Source organism: Leptonychotes weddellii, chromosome 4, assembly GCF_054177405.1.
Source record: "Leptonychotes weddellii isolate Sample4059 chromosome 4, ASM5417740v2, whole genome shotgun sequence".
Taxonomy (NCBI): domain Eukaryota; kingdom Metazoa; phylum Chordata; class Mammalia; order Carnivora; family Phocidae; genus Leptonychotes; species Leptonychotes weddellii.
Genome location: NC_138372.1, coordinates 77,175,045 through 77,199,482, shown reverse-complemented (window position 1 = coordinate 77,199,482; position 24,438 = coordinate 77,175,045). Strand labels below are relative to the sequence as shown.

Genomic DNA, 24,438 nt, shown 5'->3' with positions numbered 1-24,438 from the left:
TTTCTAAGGCACTAATAAGAGCTAGAAATTATTTTGGAAACAATAATATGCTTAGCCTGTATCTCTGAGATTTCTGCCACTTGACATGCAGGCTCACATGTAAAATAATAGTGAGAATAACATTCGGTGACAACTTGCTAGGCACCACATAGTGTACATTCTTTACATATATTGACCCACTCATTTTTTACTTTAGGGCTAGTCCTATTAGCATCACCTCAAGGGAAGGGCTAAATGGTTAGTGGTCTGGGTTCAATACATGAACTAAGAATTAAAAGACGGGAGGGGCACCTGGGTGGCTCAGTGGGTTATGAGGGGAAGGACAGGGCATGGCAGACACATGAGACTCTGACTCTTGGTTTCTGCACGGAGTCTGCTTGAGATCCTCTCTCCCTCTCCTTTTGCCCCTCCCCCTACTCGCTCTCTCAAATAAATAAATGAAACCTTTAAAAAAAATAAAGGAAGGGAGATTGATTCTGAACAACATGTAGCAGATGCCCCATTGGATCCAGCTGCCCTGGCATGAGGTTGTGTTCTGGGGACAATGGTGAAGCATGTGAGAATCAAAGAAGAAAAGCCTTGAAATGCAAGCGTAAGGAAACATTGTGGATATGACTGTCATCTGGTCCAGTATGGACGTCACCTCAGCAGTGGATAGCTGTTTAGCTAGTGCGGGGACTTGACGGTGAGCCCAGTTATGGTGCTAGTGGACTGATGTGCCTTTTCATTCTCTCCTTCCCCTAACACTGAGGGAAAAAATGACCCTTGAATTGAACTGTGAAAGCCCTTGTTATTCTCAGACAATTCAGGATTAGGATGGGATGCCATTTTTAGGAAATGGATGCTAGACTTCCTGCTGGGGCCAATGCAGTTTCTAGCAACAAGTTGGAAAGGTAAAGTTGGTCTGACTGTATTTATGCCAGAAGTTGGAAGAAGGTCTTACATCTATGAATAGACATTTCTATGGGTCATTACCTTGTCCAGCAATCTCCAGTGAGTTCCCACTGTATATGGTATTAACCTTCAATTCTTCATACCAGCTTCCAATGTTTTTCTAGTTGTTCTTTTGGGATCTAATATAGATCTTTTGTTGGATCTAAGAAGTCTCCTTTCTGTTTCCTGAATATGCTGTGCTTTCTGATTTGAAGCTTTGCTCCTGACTTATTCTGTGGCTTTTGAAAAGAATATCTCTTCCCCTCCCACTATCCAAATTGTACCCTTCCTCCACTAAAACCCCAGGGCCCTTCATGAAGCTTTTCTTTAGTGCATGTGCATCTTTTCTTTCTTTAAATTCCTGTTGCATTTGCTATCTACTTTGTTCCTCTGTTTCCCTGAGAATAAAGTGCTAATTATCATTAATTACCTACTCTGTATATTTATATCTTTTCACCTTAACAAAGCTTTAAATTCCAAGAGGATAGGGCTTCCAAGACTTACCATTTCCTCTGTATTCTCCACAGGGCAACTTTGATCAAAGGAACAAAAACTATGCACTGAATCAGAAGACTTGAATTTCAATCCTGGCTCTGCCATTTCCTAATTGCGACCTTAGGTGACTTTTTTAAGACTTAGCTTCTTCATCCATAAAATGGAATTAAATTGACAATAGCTATCTCACACGGTTACTGTGAATATTAAACACCAGAAGGTATGGGAAATTAAGTGTGCAAAGACCAGACACATGTAAATTACTAAGAATATTTGCTCATAAAATTTTTTTCGAATGAATGACTATTATTATAACCACACTTTTCTAACCACAGGAAGTTATGTCATTTCAGTTCCTTTCTTAGGGATGCCAGAATATCTCAGAACATGTTGACTTCATTTTAAACATCCCCATTAAAATCATGACCTTCCTTCAAAGCATCATTCGCTTTCCTGTGCAGTCTGGGCCCTGTCGTTAGTCACATCAAAGACGTGCTATCTGTCATGTTTGGGTCCTTCCCCCTGCTGATGTACATTTCCCATCTTGCTGTATTTGTCATCTATGGCAAAGCACTCCAAAATGTCGTGGCAGTTAAAATAGTAATAATCATTTATTATTTCTCATTGCTTTGTGGGTCAAAAATTTAGGAGTATCTCACGATATTGTAGTCAGAGGTCAGGTGTGGCTCCGTTACCCGAAGACTTAACAGGGGCTGGAAGATCCACTTCCAAGGTGGTTTACTCATATAGCTCTTGGCTAGGCATTTCAGTTCCTTTCCCCATGGTCCTCGTCCCGCTTGAGTTTCCTCCTGGAATTGTAGAGGAGGAAAAAATCTTTTTTCCTTCTACCCTTCTAGGTTCTAGGCTCGGACCCCTGTAACAAAAGAAGATTAACAAGAGATAAACAGAAGTTTATTAACATGTATATCTTGTATATACATGGGAAATATTTGGGGTTGAGTAATTCAAAGAGGTGGCTAGAATTGGAGTTTAATTACCATCTTTAGCTAAAACAGAAGAAGGGTTTGGGGGAGGCCAGTTATGGGAAGATGAATAGGAAAGCGCAGTAAATAAGTGTAAGGTTTATTACGTAGATTTAAGTGTCTTCTCCATTGATAAGAGTCTTTTGTGATTTAGAGTGATCTTCTTCCTGGTACAAATAGGGAGACATCTTTACAGATGGAGATTTTCTTTATAAATATAAATTTGCCTTACCAAAGGATAACTTCTACTCTGTTTCCAGAGCTTCTCCTGTGTTTACTGTTTCTCAAAATAATCTTGAAGCCAAGGAGACATGTTTTGAGGTGGTGCATTCTGGTCCCCTACTGTATGATACTTGGCTTCCCCCCAGAGTGAATGAACCGAGAGAAACCGGAATGCTTTTTATGACCTAGTCTTAGAAGTCACACACTGTCACTTTTGCCATATTGTACTAGTCACCCGGAGCAGAAATAATTCAGTTTGGTGGTGGTGGGGTAGTGGTGGCTAACATTAGAGGCCATCTTTTTTTTTTTTAATTAGAGGCCATCTTTTTTTTTTTTTTAATTAGAGGCCATCTTTGAGACCAGAAACCAATGGTTTCTGTTTCTCCTATTTAAAAAATATATTAATCCCCTTCCACAAGATCCCTGAATCTCATGCTATTACAGTATCAGCTCAAAGTCCAAAACGGCATCATTTAGGTCAGATCTGCGTAACGCTCCTTAATAATGTTCCTCAAGATCTGAAGACCTGTGAACTAAGGGGACAAGTCTTCTGTCCCCTTAATGCCCAGTATCCAACAATTAAGGGAAAGGCATAGGATAATAGCAATCTAACTCTTCAAAAAGGAGAGAAAACAGGCGTCACACAGTGGTCAGTGGTCTGTGGCAATTCTACAATCCAGCTAGGCCCACACTGCCAGTTCCTTGATTAGGGCTCGACCCTATTGCCTGGGAAGGATTCTCCAAGACTCTTGCCTCTGCTCTCTGGGCTCCTGATTCTAACTTCTGAGTCTTCCTTTTTCCTATGAAATGACTAGTATTTGCAGCTGAGTGGTTTTTTTCAACCTGCTTCTCGCCCAAGGTGTTTGGGGATTCAAAGCTCTCTCATTTTGTACTGTCTCCGTCCTTTTAAATCCAAGAAGACATAATTCTTTTTAAAGTTTTGTGAGTTTTTTTAAAAAAATATTTTATTTATTTATTTGACAGAGAGAGACAAAGCAAGAGAAGGAACACAAGCAGGGGGAGTGGGAGAGGGAGAAGCAGGCTTCCTGCGGAGCAGGGAGCCCGATGCGGGGCTCGATTCCAGGACCCTGGGATCATGACCTGAGCCGAAGGCAGAGGCTTAACGACTGAGCCACCCAGGCGCCCCAAAGTTTTGTGAGTATTTAATGAATAGATTTATAATCCAGTCTATTAGACTGAAGCTACACAAACACATTTTTTCAAGATAGACTCCCCTTCACCTTGATCTTCCTACAAGGTTACTGAGAGATGTCATCCAGAAAATAAAGAGCCACAGTGACAGGCAAATGAGTGTTTACTTAGGATTAAAGGATTGCAATTCAAGGAGCACAATTCATTTAGATACCTAAATAGTGCTCCTGCTTACAGGAGAAAGCAAGGGGTTTTTATGAGGAAAAGGAAGCAGAGTCAGGGGACTGCGTAAGTTAAGAAGAGAAAAAAATGTTTTCTATGTGTGTTTACAAGCTAAGCTACTCTGGGTTATACATCGACTGACCACTGATTCTATTTTCAGAAAGTCCACAACCATCAGTCTTGTGATCAGGATGTCTGTTCTGCTGACTTCTCAAACAATTGCTTAAAACAAGTGCCATTTTGCCTGGTCCAAAGGTTTAGGCCCAGTTCAAACAAAGGTGGATAAGGCAGTTTCTCTATAGTAGTTTCTCTGACTTTATTTTAAAATGGCACCAGTCATGTCAATTTTTCACCAAGACATAACCTTTAAGAGTCTTGGAGGGATTTTTGCTTAAAGGAGCAAATCTGTGTTTCTTAGTCTTAGACCTTAGAGGACCTTTTGTCTGACTGAGTAGTTTTTCCAGGTACTGCCTGAGATCTTTCTAAGGCCTTAAGAAAGGATCGTATGGTTCTCCACTGGATTTGGTCTTTGTCCTGAAGTGATTTCTTAATTTGAGAATCTTGGGAAGGCTGAGAATGGGAGAGTTTCATTTTTGAACTCAGCAAGTCTTGGCTTCTTTATATTTAAACGTTTTTCTTCAGCTCATCTCTCCTCTCATATTTTACTGTAAGGAGCAAAACGAAGCCAGGTGGGACTTGTAGCAACCTGCTGGAAATCTCCTTAGCTAGATCCTCTAGCTCATTAGATACGTTTTCTACTTTGCCCATTACTGCAGGCCACAGTACTCCTAACATTTCTGCCACTACATAGCAAGGACACTCTTTCCTCCAGCTTTCAATAACATTTCTCACACTTCCTTTTTTTCTTTTTCTCTTAAAAACAGACTTTATTTTTAGAACAGTTTTAGGTTCACAACAAAATTGTGCAGAAAGTAGAGTTCCCAGGGGCCTTCATCCCCATGATGTAGTTTTGGAATATAGGTGAGGTTTGGTGGGGTGGGGTCTGGAGCCGAGGGCTGAGAAAGAATTCTTGAGACCTCTTTGGTGCAAAAAGGTGGTTTTATTAAAGCATGGGGACAGGACCCCTGGGCGGAAAGTCCTGCACTGGGGTTGTGAGGAGCAATCGGTTATATACTGTGGGGTTGGGGGAGGTAAGGAAAAAGGGAGGTTTTCAAAAAAACTTTCTTATGCTAAAGAGAACCTACAAGATCCTGGAGGCCTTGCCATTGTCAAGTTAAGGTTGTTTTTCCCTCTAGCAAGGCATTTAACATTAAGACAGTTGGGAGCTTCCTGGAGGAGATGTCACACATGTCCCACCCAGGAGGGCGGGGGTGAGGTTGCGGGCGGGTCAGCTTGTGCTTTGTCCTCAGTTAGCCTTCTGCTCCTTCATCACCCACACAGACACAGCTTGCCTACCATCAGCATCCCCCACCACAGTGGTATATTTTTTACAATCGACAAACCTACATTGACACATTACCATCCAAAGTTCATAGTTTACCTTAGGGTTCACTCTTGGTGTTGTATATTCTATAGGTTTTGTCAAATGTATGGTGACATGTATCCACCATTATAGTATCATGCAGTGTAATTTCACTGCCCTGAAAATCCTCTGTGCTCTGTTTATGCCTCCCTTCCCCCTAATCACTGATTTTTTACTGTCTCCATAGTTTTGCTTTTTCTAGAATGTCATACAGTTGCAATCATACAGTATGTAGCCTTTCAAACTGGGTTCCTTCACTTAGTGATATGCATTTAAATTTCCTCCATGTCTTTTCATGGCTTGATAGCTCATTTCTTTTTGGTATAGAATAATATTCAATTGTCTGGATGTACCACAGTTTATTTACACATTCACTCACTGTTTTTTATTTTTATTTATTTTATTTTATTTTCACTCACTATCTTTTAAACTCTTACTGAAGCACATCAGGCTTTCATAGCAGTCTCTTCCAAGTCTTTTAGGTTCTTACAAACATTTTTCTCAAGGTCCTTCCAGTTTCTGTCTATCACCCCATCTCAAGCCACTCACATTTTATTTTATTATTTATTTTTTTAAAAAAATTTTATTTATTTATTTGACAGAGAGAGACAAAGTGAGAGAAGGAACGCAAGCAGGGGGAGTGGGAGAGGGAGAAGCAGGCTTCCCGCCGAGCAGGGAGCCTGACGCCGGGCTCGATCCCAGGACCCTGGGACCATGACCTGAGCCGAAGGCAGATGCTTAACGACTGAGCCACCCAGGCGCCCCAAGCCACTCACATTTTAAATTTTTGTTAGAGTAGCATCCATTTCCAGGTACCTAAATCTATATCAGTTAGGATCTGATCAGAGAACCATTATCTATCTCTATGTCTGTGTCATGTTTGTGTCCTATGTTCATATCCATATCCACACTACGCCACATCCTCATCCATGTCCACATCCTCATTTTCATCCATACCCAGATCCATACCATATCTATATCTACATCTATATCCATGTCCATATCCACCTATCATCTATATCATCTGTATCTATCTCAGTATCCCTTAGTATATAAACATCAACACACAAAAGGAATTTATTTTAGGGATTTAACATCACGCAATTGTGAGAGCTGATTGCACAATTTACATGAAGCTTTTGTTTCTTTGTCTGGTAATGGAGCCTGAAGTGCTCAGAAGAGGCAGTTGAAGGCGAAAAAACACTGAAATGGCCCTGAGTCAGTCCCTTCCTGATTCCCTTTAACTCAGGTGATGGGCATATCTTGCAAGAGAAGCTGGCACTCTTTGTCACAGAGCTAAACGTGCACCTGGCCCAGGATCCGTAGAAGCTGAAGTGGGAGATCTATCTGGAGATGGAGAAGTTGTGCACTTGGCTGCTACCCTGTGCCACCCAAAAGAACAGCATGGAAGCATGATGTCCAGGAGCTGCAGCTATACCTTGAGCCTGACATTGACCTTCCCAGCACAAAAGGAAGATGACTGCTCCTCCTCTTTTGCCTTTCAAATGCTGTCTTTTGTGCTTCAAAGTCACCTAGTCCTATGTAGAGAAGGGAACTCTGGGAGATTTAGCCAAGCTGACATAATACAAATCTACCACACTTGCCTATGTTCTTGTCTTTCCCCATCCCATACATTCTTTATTTCTTTTTTTTTTAAGATTTTATTTATTTATTTGAGACAGAGAGAATGAGAGAGAGAGAGCACATGAGAGGGGGGAGGGTCAGAGGGAGAAGCAGGCTCCCCGCTGAGCAGGGAGCCCGATGCGGGACTCGATCCAGGGACTCCAGGATCATGACCTGAGCCGAAGGCAGTCGCTTAACCAACTGAGCCACCCAGGTGCCCCATTCTTTATTTCTTTTTAACTGCAAGATAAGATGCAAAATTTTTGCATATTGTGTTAACTAAACTGGATGGAATCTTTGTTATTATATGACAGTTTTAAAAAATTTTTTGAAGTTTGAAGTTTTTTTGAACTGTTTGTTCAACTTGTATTTAGTCCTCACTGAATTCCTTACAGTCTTTTTCTAGTCTCATCAAACCCTTACTTTTTCCTCATGCTTCTCTCTCCTGTTGCTGAAGTTTTTTTTTTTTTTTTAAAGATTTTATTTATTCATTTGAGAGAGAGAGAGCATGAGCAGGGGGCTAGATGTGGGGCTTGATCCCAAGACCCCAAGATCACGTCTTGAGCCAAAGGCAGATGCTTAACTGACTGAGACACCCAGGCATCCTTTCTCCTGTTACCAATGTTAATTAAAGTAAAGGGATGTAGGCTAGATCTGTGGTTCTCAAACTTTAGGGTGATTGAGACTCAGCTAGAGGCCTTATGAAGACAGAGATTGCTGGGTCCCACCCCCAAGATTTTTAATTCCAAGTCCTAAGGAGATGAGAAGAATGTCCTTCTGGCAAGTTCCAATGTGAGGCCAGACTGCAAAGGTTTTAGTGGTGAGCTAAGGATGGGGATGGAGATTGAACCAAGGTAGGCTGAGCATAGTACTATGGTAATAACAGGGTTTTGGGGAGAGACCCCGTGTTTTAAACATTTGGATGGCTCCCTTGGCCCTGGTGTCATACAACTTGCCTGCTACATCTAGGGTTAGCTTTATGGGTTTCTAGGAAGATCTTAAACCTATTCCATGTGTATTTTGGTTTTAGCAAAAAAAACCACACAAAAAACAAAAAAAACCCCAACCCCCAAAACAAAACAAAACAACAAGACATACTGGAATAAATGCATATCCAGACCCTTGATGAGATGGTGAAGACATGAGGAAAAGAAGTTCAGATCTTACCAACTTGATGTAGCCATCTGGAGATTACTTTCTTGTGGAGCTGTTTCATGTTTGTGGCAGCTGATGTCAGGCCTATAAATGCTGCAAATCCACAGGGAAAATTTTCATCCTTAAAAAAAATGATTTTCCCAATTTTTACTCATATGTGGGCAAGAATATTTGTTCTGACTGTACCTGAGATTCACATCCATACTTGAGCCTCTGCCTTCTCTGACATTGAGTAGTTCTGATGTAATTGAGCAAGAGGCAGTTTTAGCAAAAGACACAGACAGGTATGATAAACTTTAAAGTGGCTTCACTTGCTAATAAAAAGGACAGTAGACCTAGGAGTCAGGAGACAAGTTCTAGCTCCAGGTCTGCTATTAACATGCTGCAAGATTTGAGCAAGTCGCTTAAATTATCTGGTCTCAGTTTTCTAGACTGTAAAATAAAGGGGATGGATGAGATAATTTCAAAGGTACCAAATCTAAAATTCAATGACAGTTTTAATGGGAAAACAGGTTCATTAAGCAACAGGATTGATGTCTTTATTCTGAGAAGTAATACAGAGACATATTAGAAATGAACAAATTTTGAAAAATAGATTGAAATGGTCTGTTGTAGCTTCAGAACTTTAATCAGATTCTTACAGGACAAACTAATCTGCTAACTGGTTTTAGGTGAGTTGAACTTTTTGAGGAAGGTTGAGAGGGCTGGTTGTACTCCCAGGCATGACCGTCTCTTGTTTTATGTGATTTCCTCTCATGGGTCAATGTCAACAACCAGGCACATACAAAGAAAGCCATTGAGTTAAGGTTTCAGTGCATAAGTGACTGTGGCAGGGTAAGTTTTGGTGGTGGAATTTGATAAAGCATCTTGATTGTTTACTTATGACCTTCATCGTATTGAAACTTAATTATAAATAGCTCTGAACAAATTTGACATTGAATGTCCTCTGAAGGCATCCTGTTGGAATTTAGTTACATCACTTGGTGATGATAACAGCCTGAAACAATTTTTAACCTAATTTTTTCAATTTAAAGACATTGAAAATGTAAATTTTTATTTAGTGTTTCTGGGAATGGAAGATGAATTCAAAAATAGCTAATTTTTTTCCCCAAGGAGAAATAAAGATTTATAAGCAAAATGTAGATGAAAGAACTCTCTTCTTACTTTTACTATCTTAACTAGTGAGAAGGAGAAACCCAGAACAATCTGTCTGAGAGAGGGATGTGGATTTATAGGGCTTTGATGAGACAGGTAGGCCAATTCTTGAAAAACTACGAATAGAGGTTGTTTTTGACTCACTCCTCCTATCTCCTTTATTCATTTCCAAACAGTTTAATAAGGGTCTGCCAAGTGTAAGGAACCTATGTGCTGGAGCCTATTTCAATCCCTTTGTGTTTTTCAGCTAGGATATAAATACATGTGATGAATTTTTAATGGCAACATGACAAAGTAGAAAAGAGCCCTGAAGTGAGCATGGTCCAAGAGGAGAAGATTTAAGGAGTCTTTAAAATTGTAATCAATCAGGGATGCCTGGGTGGCTCAGTCGGTTAAGCATCTGCCTTAAGCTCAGGTCATGATCCCAGGGTCCTGGCATCGAGTCCTGCATTGGACTCCTTGCTCAGCAGGAAGCCTGCTTGTCGCTCTGCCTGCCACTCCACCTGCTTGTGCTCTCTTTGTCTCTGACAAATAAGTAAATAAAATCTTAAAAAAATCATAATCATCCAGGGGCGCCTGGGTAGCTCAGTTGGTTGAGCACCTGACTCTTGGTTTTGGCTCAGGTCATTATCTCAGGGTTGTGAGATGGAACCCTTGCATGGAGCCCCACATGGAGAGTCCCACTCAGCGTGGAGTCTGCTTATTTCTCTCTCTCCCCCATCTGTCTGCCCCTCCCCCCAATAAATAAATAAATAATCTTAAAAAAATTGTGATCATCCAAGTGTGTGTGATTTTTTTTGTTTGTATTTTCAATTTTTAGAAATGGAATGGTTCCACAATAATATTGAGCATATAATATTAGTTTTCTTCTCTCACTTTACAAAAGTTTGTAGACAAGTATCATTATCTCTATTTTTTAAATTAAAAAAAAATGGCTGAGCCTCATTGTTTAAGTAATTTATCCAAGATCAAAAACCTAGTGAGTGGTGAAAAAGGGATTCACACTCAGGTCTACTAATAGGAAATCTCATCTATCACACCCTATTTCCACTGATTCTAGGTCCAGGAACAGGGTAGATTACTAGATGTAGCCCCTTAAATCAGAAGCCTCTTCGTTAATCTGGACCATTAGAAAAGTCCATTTTATATAAAAACTGCAAAGAAGCTTTTGACTATCATGCTCCTCCCTGCTTTTCCCCTACTGTATCCTCATCCCTGACAAATAAGGGGAGAGGAATTTATAGAATTGTAGTCTTTGCAAAACCAAGCTGGCTGATTTAGGAGGCTATCACCCTAAAAACAGATCCTGTTGGAAGGAAAACTATGCACAGTTCCACAGAGTGCCCTTGCCATGCCTTGATTAGTGGTTAAGAGATGATCTTGACAGGACTGGCTATATAACTTTCAGGGTTCAGTACAAAATGAAAACGAGGGGCCCCTCGTTCAAAAGTTATTAGGAACTTCAAGACAGAGACAGCAGAGCATGAAACCAAATGTGGGGCCTTTGTCAGTGTGGAGCCCTGGGTGTCTGCACAGGTTGCATACCTGTGAATTTGGTTCTGGATCTTGAACTCAAAGAAAGAATTACCTCTCCTGGTTCTTTTTATTGATCTACATTGAAGATAGCTTGATATACAGGTTATAGGTCATCTCTATTAATAAGGTTGTGGAATGAAGAGTAAAGGTGACATTAAATTTTTTAAAATTTTAGTCTGCATGATATTTATAGACACAAATAAGCTCTGGAATGGTTTTCTATCATTTTGTCCTTTTCTGGTGGGGGGCAAAGACAAGAGTGGGAAAAATGTATTTTAATAAACGGATAATGAATCCACAATGAGCTCAGCTGTTCAGAAACTATATATGATTTCATGGACAGAGGAGGTAATAGCAACATAAAAATGCATTTTATTTATATTGACACTCTAATATTTTTTCCATGTTCTCTCTTTGGGTGAGAGAACAAAAGGTAGGCTGCACATAAATTACACAGCTGAGTAGTTGAAAATGCCTACTTAGGGTGCCTGGGTGGCTCAGTTGGTTGAGCCACTGCCTTCGGCTCAGGTCATGATCCTGGAGTCCCGGCATCGAGTCCCGCATCGGGCTCCCTGCTCAGCGGGGAGTCTGCTTCTCCCTCTGACCCTCCTCCCTCTCATGTTGTCTCTCTCTCATTCTCTCTCTCAAATAAATAAATAAAATAAAATCTTAAAAAAAAAAAAAAAGAAAATGCCTACTTAATTGTCTTCAGACTTTCTGGAGCTGTAGGGAAAAGTAAAGAAATGAAAGAAACAGCCTTGCCTTTTGAAGAACTGACGAGTTAGTTTACATTTCAGGAAACAGATTTAGAAAAATACCCAAGAAAGTATATAGCTGAACTTGAAGAAGATTGAGGATGATATAAGAATAACTTCCTAATTTTTTAGGAACAATTTACCTAAACCAGAAAGTCAATGGAAAGAGTGTCATGTAAAATATATGACATAGAAAAGAAGGGCTTTGCTAATAATTCTGAGAGACCATCACTTAATTTTTCTTAAAATTAATAGCCTAGTGCTCTTATATTTGAGATACATGAGGCTTTAAAGTAGGACAGAGAAGTTGCTCATTAGTATTTGCAGAAGTTTGAATGTGCTTTGTAGAGAATTACCACATTCTTCATTTGAAATTAGTTTGTCATTATGAATTACCTACATTGGCTACAAATACCCTCAAGACAAAAAGCGCTTTAACCTGGTAATTTTTGTATGTAAGTAATGCAACACTATTCACAGATAATGTTAGCTGAACAATAATTGACCCAAGGCCCTCCAGTCATGAATAATTGTAGACATTTTTAGAGAGGCTTTTAACTAGCATGGTTTTAAAAATTATAATACACTATTAATGCTACAATCTAATTTATAGCTGAATTGGTTTAAGAATGTTTTTTATTCTGCAGTCTATATTATAGTATTTTAAAAGGTCCCTGACGATAGTTTGGCAGTTTCTCATAAAGCTAAACATAGATTTACAAGATGACCCAGCAATTACACTCCTAGGTATTTCCTAACCGAGATACCACCTCACACCAGTCAGAATGAATTGAGACTTATAATCAAACACAAACCTGCATGTGAATGTCTATAGAAGTTTTATTCATAATCACTAAAAACTGATGTTTTTCAGCTGGAAAATGGATAAACTGTGGTATATCCATTCAATAGTACACTCCTCAGCAATAAAAAGGAATGAGCAATTGATTTACCCAGGAACATGATGAATCTTAAAAACACATTCTACAAGTGAAAGAAGCTAGCTCCCATGGGCTACATATCGTATCATTCCATTCATACCACATTCTGGAAAAGGCAAAACTGCAGTGGCAGAAAACAGATCAGGGTTGCCAGGGGTTGGTTGATGGGGGCAGTAGTTGACTACAGAGAGGATATACAAGAAAAATTTAGGGTGATAGAACTGTTCTGTATGCCATTGGGATGGTAGATGTATAACCTTATGTGTTTTTCAAAATCTATGGAACTGCACATCACATATAGTGAACTTTAATCTATGCAAATTGTAAAAAAAAAGTCCACCAGGATATTAGAGATTCCCAAGATGGAATGCAGACTTTGGCCAATGATTCTTACTATAGTACAAATGTACAACATAACAACACCAGTGTATGGGGAAAAAAAAGCTGATCTAAGTTGGAAAATGGAGTTTTGGCTCAAAACTGTTAAAAGTGAAGACAAAAGAACTATATACATACTGTATTCTAGGTGATTTTGTTTTTCAAGGAGGTATGGGTTAACAATTATGAAACTGCTTTACATTTACACTGATACTGAACAAATAAGTAAGTGGGTAGTGGATGGTGGGTGCCACATTTCTCACTGTTGGAGTGGGAGGTTACAAGAGGGGAAGGCTAGAATGAATCCTATGGTACTGGATTAGAGTTGAAGACATCAGTCTGAATTCACATATGGCTTAATATACACCCAGATGGGTTAATATAGAAAAAAATTTAGACATGTGTTCTACATATAGGTTAACATACATATATTACTTAGCTTTGTCCACTAAGAGTCTAAGAAGCAGTGATATCTCAGGAGACATAAGCACCATCAGTGCACATACCTTGGTTTCTAAATGTCATTTTACTATACAAGCAGCTAGGAGTCCTTGGATAAATGGTTGATTGCAGGACTGGGCAGGGAAAACACAAGACAAGCCTGGAGCATCTCATGGGATCAAAAAGTAAGGACATGCTCAAAAAGTAAAGGATTGAGTGTGTCAAAGGGACAGGAGCTAAACTGAAGGAATGCACATTGACCAAAGTAGAATAATCTGAGCCCCAAGATAAATAGCATAATATAGTATTATACTATGAAATACAAAGGAGATATACATATATTAATAATCATATACATAAATGATTGAATAAAAAAGTAAATAAGGAAGAAAAGACAAATCTTTCTAGCAGAATTCCAAATAATTTAGGTAAGTACTTTCTTTTCCCCTTTCTAAATGTGGTTGGACTTACGGACTCACTTTCAAAGGAAAGAGTAAGGAATGAGAAAAATAATAACTTTATTGTAGAGAAACCTGGCAAACCCTACTGTAACCATGTGATCAAGGTTATCACCACCAATGTCAGGTGCAAATCACATACCCTTGACACGATGTAATGAGAAGGGCGCTTCACCTCTGTGGCATTCTTTCCAAAAACCCATAACCCCAGTCTAATCATGAGAAAAACACTGGACAAAGCCAATTTTGAGAATACTGTATAAAATACATCAACGTACTCCTTTAAACTCTAAAGTTCATGAAAAACGAAGAAAGACTGAGAAACTGTCACAGACCAGAGGGCACTAATGTGATGTGATGACTACATACAATGTGGTACCCTGGTTTGGGTTCTAGAACAGAGAAAGAACCCTGATGGGAGAATGAGATTGAAATCTGAAAAAAAGTCTAGAGTTTACTTCGTAAGAATGTACCAATCTTGGCTTCTTAGTCTTGAGAAATGTCCCATGGTAAGATGGTAACATTTAAAGGAAACTGAAACTGGGTAAGGGAGATATACTAGAACTCTCTGTACTATCCTCACTACTTGTCTGTAATCTTAAAGATATTAAAACATAACAAATTTATTTTAAAAAACTGCCCTGTTGTTAAAATATGAATTGATTAGTTAGTTGTTGAATTTATTCAAGAGATAGCTGCTGAAGCCTACAATCTCTAGTCACTGATAAAACAATGAACATGTCAGATGCTGTCCTGTCCTCCTGAACTTAGAGTTGAGTGGTGGATAAAGACAATAGGGAAGTTCAAAACAATCTGATAAGCACTTTGAGAAAGTGCCAGAGGTTTAAAAAATATTTTTTCCCCTATATTGAAATTAATAGACATGGCGCATTAACTAGATCCTGGAACATAGAAAACATATTAGTCCAAAAATAATATTGATTATTTTTTATATTGGGTAATCCTTAAACTCTGAATGATTTGCCAAGTATTTCAAAGGTTTTTATCGGGGAAATTTGGGGATATTCTTTAATTTATTATACTTTGTCCATCAAAGAATTATTCCCTTATCAGGTAGAGAGCTGTTTCCTTTTTTCAAATACAAAATGGAAAATCAGAGCATACATACTTTAGAATATCTTTCAATTTTAAAAGTTAGTGAGCTTTGTCAAATATGTGACATTTTCTTGCCTGTTTATTAAACCAATGATAAAGGTTTACTTACCGATCATATAAAAATAAACATGATCATGTTTTCCCTTCATCATCAAGATTCCTATTTCTTCAGTTTATCTGAAAGAGAAAAATGTATCCCAAAGAAGGAAGATATTCTCACAGTGAAAAAGGGAAAAAAACCCCATATATTCTCATACCTCAAAAGAATGAGAAACCTTGTAACCTTCCTAAGAAGACGGGGCCCTGAAATGCAGGCCCCAAATCACAGACTCTACACTTGCACCCCTAGTCAGGCTATCCTAGCTCTCCCAAACCTCAGGAATGGGTATTTTAAAAGGAAATACTTTTTTGTGGATTTGCAATTTCTCTCTGCAAAGAAATTCATATCAGTTTGAAAGCGCTTGTGGGGTTAAAAGTCAAGACTTACTTGGGAACCCTGGATGATAGACATCCCGTGTCTCTCTTTTGTTGAGAGGTAATCTCACAAAGGATTCATAGTCTACAGCTGCACATGGAGGAGGCTTCTCTGAGGGGCTCAAACTTGTATGTACGGCAAGTGGAGAGATTGGACGAGTGAATAAGACACATTATGGACAGTCCTGACATCCGCGCCTATAGTTACAGACAGAGAGGTTTCAGAACCAGAGGCTGGAATCTGAAGTGAGAATGAAAAACCACAAGGCGGGAGTTCCCAAGAATGGGAAGGAAGGGGGAGGGACAGTGGCCAGATTTCCTCTAAAGTAGAAGAGACAATAGAGAAGGTATTTCTAATGGGGTAGGAGGACAAAAACAAAACAAACCAGAAAGCAAAGCAAACCAAACTGAACTATTTTTGGTGGAAGCAAACCTGTTACATATCACTCTTTTGAAAATTACCTCATTGCTGGATTATTTCATTTAGGCTTCTCTTTTCCCTCCCTGCCACTGACTTCTCTCTCTTTCAGTTTATTCTGCAAAGTACTTCCTAAATGACCTTCCTAAGACATCTTAGTGACAATATAAACTTCATGATCAAAAACTTTCCATGACTTGTCATTGTCCCAGAAAGAAAATCCAAACACTTCAACTTTGGTTTTCAAATCTTTAGATCATTAAGCAAATCACAAAATTTTCTTGGGCATTGTTTTTTTTTTTTCATCCATAAAATGACATTGACATATAGAAGCTCACGGATTATCTTAGTAGCCTAGGGCAGATATGTATATCTAATCATTTTTAAATGGTTCAAAAGTAGTATTTTGCTATATCTAACTATTATCTATCTCTCTATCATCTCTCTCTCTCTCAGTAGAATTAGTGGTAGTTTGTATTTAGGGTGGATACAAATACAGGGTGTGAATTGTTCTAGTTTCCAATGTTACATTGATTTATCAAGTGGTTTTGATTTTAGTTACCTTGATTGAAACATGCAAAATAAACAAACCTAATAGCCAAGAGAAAAATGATCACATTTCTACTATTTATTTGGACTTAGACCAATTCTTTTTTTTTTTTAAGATTTTATTTATTTATTTGGCAGAGAGAGACACAGCAAGAGAGGGAATACAAGCAGGGGGAATGGGAGAGGGAGAAGCAGGCCTCCCGCGGAGCAGGGAGCCCGATGTGGGGCTCCATCCCAGGACCCTGGGATCATGACCTGAGCCGAAGGCAGACGCTTAACGACTGAGCCACCCAGGTGCCCGGGACTTAGACCAATTCTGACAACAATAAAAAATGAGAATGCTTTTAGGTGCCTGCTATATATTTTCAGGAGATTTAGTAAATAATTGGTTTAACTTAGTCTTGTGATCTTCAAAAATCTTTCCAGCAACCCCCCTGATAGCATCTGCTTCCAGTATGGTTAATTATAAAACAATTAGGTTCTAATGAGGCTTTTGCTTCCTTACCCTGTTTACCAGCACAGTTTCAACATCCTTCTATTGATACGAAACGTGTGGAAACTTCATTTTTTTTCCTTTTCTTTTAAATCTTGATTCTGGAAGCCCTGGTAGAATAGTTAACGAGATTTCTTAAGAGTGAATAGGGAAGTCTTTTTTTCTCTTTTGGTTTTGATGGTACACAAATTAACTCGTTTCCTCTCCTGAGCTGGGAATTCCGAAAAAGGAACCTGTTGGAAATATGAACATTCCTGTTCTTCCTGACTCTTAGTTTCTTTAGAAAATGTTTACGTTACATAACTTCTACTAAGAGGAGAATGGAGGTAGGATTTACCAAGCGTGGTTGTTAATGAAGAACAACATAAAATCACTAATCACGTGACGAACAATATAAACAGCATTGCTTACAGAAATGGTGTAAGTCCAAAGAAGAATTTTAAGTTTAACTCAGGTTGCCACTGAAAGAAGGATATCAATAGTTGCCAGGTACCTACTATGTGTCAGGCATGATGTGAGGCATACCCCCCCCCCATATTACATCTCATCTAATTCTTAGTGTAATCCTATAGCTGGGTAGTTTTTCAATATAGATTATTAGAGATAAGGAAGTTGAGATTTAGGGAATTTTAATAACATGTTCAAGATCACACATTTACTAAATTTCCGGGCTTAGATTTGAAACCACTTTTGTGTGATGCAAAACTGGGATACAATTTCTGCTATAGCACACTGTCTTTGTTGGTGTTTTTATATACACCAGAGTCTGGTTTCCTGCCTTATGGAACTAGCTTAGTAATCTCAATTTTTCAGGAATGAATGGGCTAGGGGCACCTGGGTGGCTCAGTTGGTTAAGCAACTGACTTCGGCTCAGGTCACGATCTCAGGGTCCTGGGATGAGCCCCTCTGTGTCGTCGGGCTCCCCACTGAGCGGGGGAGTCTGCTTGTCCCTCTGCCCACCCCCTCCCCCCAGTTGGTTCTCTCTCTCTCTTTCAAATACATAAATAAAAATCTTTAAAAAAAAAAAAGAATGAGGGGCGCCTGGGTGGCTCAGTTGGTTAAGTGACTGCCTTCGGCTCAGGTCATGATCCCAGGGTCCTGGGATCGAGTCCCACATCGGCCTCCCGGCTCGGCGGGGAGCCTGCTTCTCCCTCTCCCACTCCCCCTGCTTGTGTTCCTGCTCTCGCTGTCTCTGTCTCTGTCAAATAAATAAATAAAATCTTAAAAAAAAAAAAAAAGAATGAATGGGCTAATGAATTACTAACTGTAAAGTATTCTGGTACTTGTAGAGAAAATGTAATTATTGAAAGAAAAATCATGACATTTTATAGTTACCTCCTCAGATTTTTTTGTTGCTCAAACAAACCCAGGATAACGTATGATGCTATCTGTATTCCCTCTTTAGTGGTGTGAATTAATGGAAAGCAAATGGCCACTGCAAGCATTTCTGAACACAGTTAAGTCATGCTTCCCTGCTGCTAACTTTTCATAAACTTTTAGATTCATGGGGACATAAAGGCTAAACTGCTGTCTTATTAAATTCTCCTTTGATAAGAATATGTAGGATTCAAATGAAGAAAATGTTAAAGGTCTATAAGGACCTATCTGGGTTTTCTATTCCTGCTTCAGGAGAGTGCATCTATAGGATATAAAGAAAAAAGAACTTGCACAACTATATACATAACAGGGCGGCAATTATATACCATATAATATAAAATAAATATATATATATGCACACATAGAGGAAAGACCTGAAATGAATATGCCAAAATGTGAATTATTGATCATCTGTAGGCCAAGAGCTCATAGGGCAATTCTATTTCATTTAAAAAAATATTTTTCTGCACTTTCTAATTTTTTAAAAGAAAAATGTGTTTTTTTTTCCCCTGTCATCAGAAGGATGCAATGAATTTCATCTATATTTTAAAAAGATACGTTTTTTTGAAAGCAGTTTTGGTGGAGCATGAGGGTGAGACTATCTCAAATGGAAACAATTTTGTTTATAAGAGAACTCAGCTTTAAAATGGAAGCAAGGCATTTGTCTCTCTGATGCCATGGCAACCAGAAGAAAACCGCAAAGTCCAACAATGGTATAAAAATGTGCCTCCAGAGTGGGTAAGAAGGAGGCAACCTTGGACCTCTTTTTTTGTTTCCATTTCCCCTAGAACAGAAGGCTGCATTGTGTTTTTCTAGCTGACTCTATCGCTTTCCAGCTAGGCTGCTGTGATAGGAAAGAACAAACAATAATAATAACCCTTTCCTCATGACGTTTGGGCCTTTCCAAAAAATTGTGTGCTTTCTCTGTGCAGAAAAGCATAGCTTCTTTTGATTAAGTTTTCTCTGCCTTACCTCCCCTTGATATCTTCAAATTCAGTCACTTTTATGATGAAGTTTCTCAATCCGTTATACATCTCACCCTCAGAATTCCCCTTGGTTTGCCCTCCTTTTTGAAGCTGCAGGGCTGAGTTGATCTTTTCTTTGTGGTCGCTGTTTTCTTCACACCCAAGAGTTCCTTCTGAGAATGTTCTCCTGCCTCAGACCTCAGTGTTTCTGTTGGTCTCCAGTGACTTGGCTGTCTGATACTCTCTTTTCTTTTGGAAAAAAAAAAAAATTTTTTTTTAACCTAGTTTTATTCTTCAGATAAATCAAATTCCTCCAGAGCTACTAAAGATCACTAAGGGTCCTCATTTTGGGAGGACAAATTCAAATATTTTGATGATAGAGGTTGCCAAGGGAATTCTTCCTCATTAGACTTTCTCCTGTGGCCTGTTTCATATTCCCCTACTACCATGAGAGCAGGGTCAAAATGGTAAGAACTGCTGACCTGTGTTGGATTTTACTATAAGGTTTTGTGTGTTTGGGTGTAAAAACTTTTGTTAATTCAGAAGCAACCAGCAACCTGAGCAAGTGGCCCTCAGTTTTACCTCAAACCAATGCTCTTCAACTAATACAAAGAAAAGGAATTGGGGAGACACTCATCAGGACAAACAGAAAAGTAATTTTTTTTTTTAAGATTTTTATTTATTTATTTGTCAGAGAGAGAGAGAGAGAGCACAAGCAGGGGGAGCAGCAGAGGGAGAGGGAGAAGCAGGCTCCTCACTGAGCAGGGAGCCCAACTCGGGACTCAGTCCCAGGACCCTGGGATCATGACCTGAGCCGAAGGCAGACGCTTATCGACTGAGCCACCCAGGCGTCCCCAGGAAAGTAACCTTAAAGAATTTCTGGTCTTTGGGGAGGCTGGGTGGCTCCCGAGTTGGGCTCTTGCTTCGCGGAGGGCCTGCTTCTGCTGCTCCCTGTGCTTGTGCTCTCTCTCTCTCTCTCAAATAAATAAATAAAATCTTTTTTAAAAAATTGCTGGTCTTGGGGTGCCTGGGTGGCTCAGTTGGTTAAACGACTGCCTTCGGCTCAGGTCATGATCCTGGAGTCCCGGGATCGAGTCCCGCATCGGGCTCTCTGCTCAGCAAGGGGTCTGCTTCTCCCTCTGACCCTCCTTCCTCTCATGCTCTCTGTCTCTCATTCTCTCTCTCTCAAATACATAAATAAAATCTTTAAAAAAAAAATTGCTGGTCTTCAGAGTGGCAGCCAGAGGTGCATTCTCACAAGTGGAAGATCCTGCATGACAGAGCTGGGCCATGACCCAGTGTGACCCTCCGGCACCAGAAATCACAGGAGAGTTGCACCCTCTCTCCAACAAGCCCGGGTCCAGGTGCTCATTCTAGGAAACTGGTGGTAACAGTGTCATTCCTAGGAGCATGATCCAACCAAGAAGAATAAAGATTTCGTGGCCATGAGGAAGCTAACTGTGGGGGAAGGAGGGCTAAGGTCATTCATTTTCCTTTCTTTAGCACCCATCAGTAAGTGTTACCTTAAATGAAATGGGTTAATTCTAGCTACTGCTCTGGATTGACTGGTTGTGGGGCTTGTAGAAAAATCTCTTCATTTCTTCAACAATTTTTTGCAGCCTGCAAAAGTTTCATTCGTATTGCATTAGTCCTTGTGGAAAAAAAAATTACTTCTTACAGTTGTAGGCCACGATAATAAATTTTACCAGTCTCTTAACTTCCTGTCACTTGGAGTCTAGTTGAGGACCGTTTCAGTCCTGAACAATGTGGAGCCTGGCCCAGGGTAGCTTGCTGGGGAAACATAAAGTGGAGCATTTACATAGTATTGTACAGTGTTTAAAAAGTCTACTCACATAGACTATCTCATTTGACCTTTCCTGGGAGTAAAACATGGTGTCTAGGGCGCCTGGGTGGCTCAGTTGGTTAAGCGACTGCCTTCGGCTCAGGTCATGATCCTGGAGTCCCGGCATCGAGTCCCGCATCCGGCTCCCTGCTCAGCGGGGAGTCTGCTTCTCCCTCTGACCCTCCTCCCTCTCATGCTCTCTCTCTCAAATAAATAAATAAAATCTTTAAAAAAGAAAACAAAAACAACATGGTGTCTAGACTGTTTTCAGTAACGAAGAGCCTCAAGTTGGTTCAGGAGTTCTTCTACAACATCCTTCTGGCAGCCTGGAGGGTGTACGGTCCTCAGTCCAAACCATGTTCTATAGTTTACGTAAAATGTTGCACACATAGGACTGAGAATGCTGACTGGGGGCGGGGAGTGTTGGGGTGGGGACTTGGGAGGGACACACAATTCAGTTGTGCCTGAGCAAATTATGATCCAGACGGGGTCCAGGCCTTCCAAATCTGATGGCAATGTTAGTGGGCTTTCCCAGCGTAGGTGAATTTGAATTAATCCAAGGTGTTATCAGAATGATACCAGGTTCTTTTTCTTGTTAAGAGAGAAACAATAGAATATGGAACTATGTGAGGAAATACAAGAGGTGAATGGTCAAAGGCTGAAATAATTTCATTTGCTAAAATGATCTGGGGATGGGTGTGTCTTCCATAATATATGTATGCATTTAGCACAGTGCCAATACTTAGCACGTCCTCAATAAATGTAACATATAATGATAATAAATAATAAATTATGCATGACCCTCTTTTTTTTTTAAAAGATTTTATTTATTTATTTGAGAGAGAGAGAGAGTGCATACAAGCAGGGGGAGTGGCAGAGGGAGAGGGGGAAGCAGGCTTCCCCACATGGGGCTTGATCCCAGGAGGCTGGGATCATGACCTGAGCTGAAGGCAGACGCTTAACTGACTGAGCCACCCAGGTGCCCCTGTTTTTCCTTTTCTTTCATCAGGCTTGATTTCTGATGCCTATCTTGTTTTTGGCTGCCGGGTTATTCTGTCTTCTTACTTGGTTCTCAACATACTAGGTACTCAATAAAATCTGTTGAATGGACAAATGAAGGCAGGAAGCCTTGCAGCAGTCCTCTGTATTTACTTCCGAGGCAATGTGAATTCCTCAGGAATGAACTCCATCCCAGAGGAACTCAAAAAGATTCACATTTATTAGCACCAAAATTTCCATTATAAATTTAATGGTGTTAGTCAATCAATTTAGTATTGAAATAACCAGTGTGGCTTTTCTTTTTCTTCTCCTTCTTCTTTTTCTTTCTTCTTCATAGTTGTTCTTGTACAGTCCCTAAAAGGTGGAAGAATTCCACTTTTTAAGTTGGCAGTTCTGAAAGCCATTTTATTTTAATGTTTAAGTATTGCCAAAGATAAACAAAGCTGGGTACTAGTTAAAGTGGTAAAGACAGCTTTTGATCCTTAATATACTATCGCAATAGGGAAAAGAGTCCAGCAGGAGCTGAACTCAACTTCGATTTGTAAAGTGGTGACCTGACATTTTAAAGGGAAAATGAGGGAGTAGGGAGTGGAGGGAGAGGGGCTCCGGACAGCTGGGGAAGTGGAAAATTACAAAAAGAGGGAAGGGAGGGTTGGTTCCTGTGAAGCCCATCTGGGTTGGCTAATTGGAGCTTGCCCAGTTAAACCTCTGTGATGGTTAATTTTATGTGTCAGATTGACTGGGCCACGGGATGCCCAGACTGATAAAATATTATTTCTGCAAGTGTCTGAGAGGGTGTCTCCAGAACAGATTAGCATTTGAATTGGTGAACTGAGTAATGTAGATGGCCATCCCCACTGTGGGTGGGCATCATTTAATCCACTGAGGTCCTGAGACGAACAAAAAGGCAGAGGAAGGTTGAATTTGCTCTCTCCCTGATTGGTTGAGTTGGGACGTTGTTTTCTCCTGCCCTCGTGCTCTTGGTTCTTAGGCAGTCAGCCTCGGGCTGGAATCTACACCATCAGCTCTCTGGCTTTTAGGCTCTTAGGCTGAACTACCCCAGTGGCTTTCCTGCTTTTCCAGTTTGGAGAGGGCAGATTGCGGGGGACCTCTCAGCCTCCGTAATCACACGAGCCTATTTTGTATAAGTTATAATAATGATACATAGAAATATTAAGTATACCATGTACCACATAGTAAAGAGTCAATAAATGTTGGTTACTCTAGCATATATTATGTGTTGGCTGACCCAGCCTCTCTTCCAATCTCCTTCTAGAGTGCCTCTCCACAAAGCTAGAAGAACCGCATTGCCCAACACTCCCTTGCAACTAGGGTGCCATATGTGACTTCGAGTCTTCCTATCAGATGCATTGGCTTGAGGCAGGACTTGGAACGGAAGGCACAAGGCAACCATTTCATAGTGGTGGGTTTGTATTCTGTTAATTTAGCTAAACTTGACCTATGTTTCTCAGAATTCCCTTCCCTGCGTAATTCACGTAAGCATGGGCTATGTGATCTTGCCTGAGATCTGGAAAGTGGAAATAAAGCAGTAATCATCATCTTCTTTCTACCCTCAGAAGGTTCATGGAGGACACCCCGGCCCCGTTGCAGCTGTATATATTGTCCCTGTCTGCGGGTCGCCTTGCTGGCATGGGGCAGGAGCTGAACCCACAGCTCTTCCAGCCCCTGCTAAATCCTCCCTTTCAGCTTTAATTCCTGGACCAGGTTTGTGCGTGAAGGCTTCTCTTACAGGACACCCCATTATTGAAGTGGAAGGCTTAGAAGCAGTAAGAGGCCAATGTGGGTTTTAGTTTTCCGTGTGGGTCCCAGCTCGTCCTTACTGGTTCTAAGTTATCCTGGTTCTCTTGTACCTCACCTTCATCTTTCCTTCCCAGCCGCCCGTCCTGCTGACCTGGAGCCGTCAGTCTCCAATACCAAGTGCAAGAGCAATAGTCATATATAAATCGCTGAACTACTCCCACAGTTGCATAAAGTCAAGTCCCGACAATAGATCCCATATTCTATATTATTCCTAGCGGCTCTGCTTTTCTGGCTGAGACACAGGGGCAGCGTGGTCCTGTGGTCAGCAGCCTCCTGCAGAGGAAAAATGATTCTGAGGGTTTAGGTGCTCCTAAAAGCCTAAAATCTGCTGCATTCCAATAATTTCATAAGCTCTGGATACCTCCTGATAAATCCCTTTGTCCTTTTACCAGCCAGAGTGCTTTCTGTTGTCTGTTACAGAACTCTGCCAAGGAAGGTATTATTATTACCA

At 40.2% G+C, this 24,438-nt stretch overlaps 2 long non-coding RNA genes across 3 annotated transcripts; one reads left to right on the top strand and one right to left on the bottom strand.

The window, feature by feature from the left end:
* Positions 1-410: 410 nt before the first annotated feature.
* Positions 411-17,127, bottom strand: LOC115940761 (uncharacterized). Of its 2 annotated transcripts, XR_014145008.1 has the most exons (4): positions 16,995-17,127; positions 15,536-15,720; positions 8,281-8,361; positions 411-2,302 (listed from the first exon to the last, which is right to left on the bottom strand). It is a non-coding gene; the product is annotated as an uncharacterized LOC115940761 (long non-coding RNA). The 2 variants fall into 2 exon arrangements; XR_014145007.1 differs by lacking the exon at positions 16,995-17,127 and having other exon boundaries at positions 15,536-15,996.
* On the top strand, positions 2,974-10,161 carry LOC145721327 (uncharacterized). Its single transcript, XR_014145009.1, has 2 exons — positions 2,974-3,788; positions 6,740-10,161. It is a non-coding gene; the product is annotated as an uncharacterized LOC145721327 (long non-coding RNA).
* Positions 17,128-24,438: the final 7,311 nt, after the last annotated feature.